The sequence below is a fragment of the Rhinopithecus bieti genome, unplaced genomic scaffold (genome assembly GCF_001698545.2).
Source record: "Rhinopithecus bieti isolate Rb0 unplaced genomic scaffold, ASM169854v2 scaffold_9234, whole genome shotgun sequence".
Classification (NCBI taxonomy): Eukaryota; Metazoa; Chordata; class Mammalia; order Primates; family Cercopithecidae; genus Rhinopithecus; species Rhinopithecus bieti.
The window spans coordinates 106,327-109,568 of NW_016806011.1; the positions used below are offsets into that span (position 1 = coordinate 106,327).

Genomic DNA, 3,242 nt, shown 5'->3' on the forward strand with positions numbered 1-3,242 from the left:
GGTGGGGAACATCACACACCGGGGCCTGTCATGGGTTGGGGGCCTGGGGGAGGGATAACATTAGGAGAAATACCTAATGTAAATGACCAGTTAATGGGTGCAGTAAATCAACAGGGCACATGTATACCTATGTAACAAACCTGCACGTTGTGCACATGTACCCTAGAACTTCAAGTATAATTAAAAAAAAGAGCAATAATTTTTTAAAGAAAAAAGCACTCCGTGGGCAGTGTTTGAAAGAAAGTCTAAAAGAGAGTTCCTCACCTCCTGTGCATTAAGTTTATCTATATACTTACCTGTTCCCTTTAATAACTGTAGTTTTTGCTGGTGTTTAAATATGCTAAGAACTACATCTCCCAGCGTGTGTGGCAGAGTGGTGGCCTCTGTGCACCGTCTGCACCCGTCAGAGGCGACAATGCAGTGGGCTGTGAGCACAGTGGCCCATCGGGGTTTTCTCCTGCAGGCATTCCCTCCTGTCTTGTGTCATCCGCTTAGTTGTGCACAGACCAAGATACATGGTGGCGACCCGGTGAAGCTGACGCAGAGTCTAGTGGTTGGAGACATTGCCGAGCTAAGGCCAAACCAGAGGACACTGTTGCTGTTTACCGATGACTTGATTGTGACCAGCACTTCTGAGGGGCATCTATATGTGATATCCAACAATGGCTGCTGGGAAAAAGACTTGGCCTTCATGCAGGTCAAGGTCAGAGAACTTCAGAGGCAGGGCAGAGATGTGGGCCTGGAGGTGGTAGATACTGCCCTGCTAGCCCTGCAAGGGCCTCCTGTGGCTCAGGTGCTATAGGCCGGCGCGGCAGCTGACCTGAGGAAACTGCCTTCATGACTAGTGCTGTGATGGAGGTGTTTGACATGTCTGGCCACCACCTTATCCACTGTGGCTGCACAGGAGAGAATGGCATGGACATCTTGGCATGGACAGTGCCAGCAGTGGGGGCAGTTCACTCGGCATCAGCTCTTCTGGAAAACCCAGAGGCGAAGCTGACAGTGCTGGCAGCTTGTGCCTGGAGGCGGGCCTCTGGCTGTACGGGAGTGACACTGATGAACACACTACCCCTGTGGAGGGCAGCCTCAGTTGGACATTGGGGAAGTGCCACCAAGCTGCTCTCCACTTCCCTGGAGCCAAGGTCACTGGTCCCCAGCTGAAGGGCAAGTGCAGTGGAGGCATGTGGGGTTGATGTGTGAGGGGGTCCTGATGCAGGCACACAGTCCCACCTGAGCATTGAGGGTCCATGACTGGTACTGTGACCAGTGGCTGTCCCTTGCCCAACCTGAAGAAGAATGTGGCAATGGGTTACATGCCCTGCCAGTGGTCAGCCAGGGACAATGCTGCTGGTAGAGGTGCGGCAGAGACAGCAGATGGGCGCGGTCAGCAAGATGCCCTTTGCATCCATGAACTGCTCTACCCTCAGGTGAGGATGGCTCAGGGCAGGGCCATCCCCTCCAGAAGTCTTGCCCTAGAGGGCATCCTACAAGGGCTTTCACAGGAAGCTGAGGCAGAACTCGCTGGGGGTGGGCAGCTAAGGGGGAGGTTGGTTCTAGTGGTCTGGTTGGGGGGGGCCATACCACCTACTCTCCCCACCCAACCCATGCCACTCCAGCTCCAGGACCCCATTTCTGAGTGACAGACCAGCCCATTCAATGTCTTCTTTCGGTCCATGATCCCACTGACCCACTCTAGCCTGATGGAGGGAAATGAGAAGCTCTGGTTCTGCCATCTCTCCCACTCTGCCAGGTGCCGGCTGTGGAACAAAGGCTTGCCTTTGTGGGGAGGATAAAATCTGCCCAACCTGCCTCACCTTGGTTATTCGCATTGCAAGGAGTCATTACCATGGGCAGTGGGCTCAGGCCACCCCTCCAGTTTGCTTTCCATAAATGCAAATTGTCCCTACTATGAGTGAGGAATGACTCCTGACTCGCAGGCATGCGCCACCACATGAACCGCCACACTCAGCCATAAAGTTATTTTTAACTCAGGTTTATTTACAAAGAAATGGAATCCCAGAGAATCCAGAGAGGCAGAGTCAAAGTGACTGCATTTAACCACCAAAGACAAGAAACGTGGGCATATTTACAATACAGGGCAGCAGGAACGTATTGCTAACCAGTTGCCTTAGCTCACAAAGATCTGTAGTGGTAATTGATCACAGTGTTCCTAGGAACAAAATGGATGGGTAGTCAAAAATGTAGCTTGCATCATTAGAGTGGAAAGTCACAGCATTTTACCTAGTTTTCAGACTTAATAACTTTACAGATGCAGAGGGCCTTGATTGAAGAATGTCTCTGGTGGTCCCCCCTAACCAGAGCCATGCAGGCAGGAGAATTCTGGGACATGTAGTTCAGTCTAGCCAAGTCTAGCCAAGTTGACAATGATAAAGCCACCATTCCTAAGGAAGATGCAGAGCAGGGATTTGACCGTAGGTGGTCAGGAGTTGTAGGCTCCACTCTTAACTGTTACTCTATTTTACCTCCTTGGGGTACCCAGGTTGGTCTTGAATTCCTGGGCTCAAGTGATCCACTGCCTCTGCTTCTCAAAGTGCTGGGATTATAGGCATGAACCCCTTTGAGAAGCAGAGGTGCCATAAAGTTATTTTTAACTCAGGTTTATTTACAAAGAAAATGTATCACAGACCTTATGTAGTTCTGGGCCACAAGGCTGCCTCAATGAGCTTTCCATCTATTGAGCTTATGGTAAATGTTCCACCATCTTCTAACTGGAATCTACACTAATGGCCAAATAATATGTAGACTCGAAAGTATGTATGCTTTACAAAAAAAAATTACACTTACATTAACATACCTGATTCTATCCTGAAGTGGAGCCAAAAGTCTCTGTAGTTTGTTTAATAGATTCAAAATAGTAGAGAGAAAATCTGAGCAAATCACCGTACTGTTTTGCTGTCTTCCCTCCCAAACAATGCAGCAGCTGAGTGGTGGCTGGACTGCCGGATTCTGGGGGTGCTGGTCTGCCCGGGATTTTCATAGTTTAGTGCAGAAACTCCCATGCCCTGGCAAACCAGGAGGTTTGGTCACCCTAGCTGGGGGATAAGCAGGCCTTACATGCCCACCTAGGAAGGTCTGCGTTTATCAGTACGGTAGCATCATGAACAAACAGGCACCAGGTACAGCTTCCCAGAAGCCTCTTTTCTCAAAGAAGAAAAGACAAGATAATAAGCCCCCTAAAATGGCAGATTTGCCACTGGATCCAGTTGCCTTGTGCTTTCCTC

The 3,242-nt window shown here is 49.9% G+C and overlaps 1 pseudogene; it reads left to right on the forward strand.

The window, feature by feature from the left end:
• Positions 1-415: 415 nt before the first annotated feature.
• Positions 416-1,431, forward strand: LOC108531145 (aminomethyltransferase, mitochondrial pseudogene; annotated as a pseudogene).
• The last annotated feature ends 1,811 nt before the right edge of the window (positions 1,432-3,242 follow it).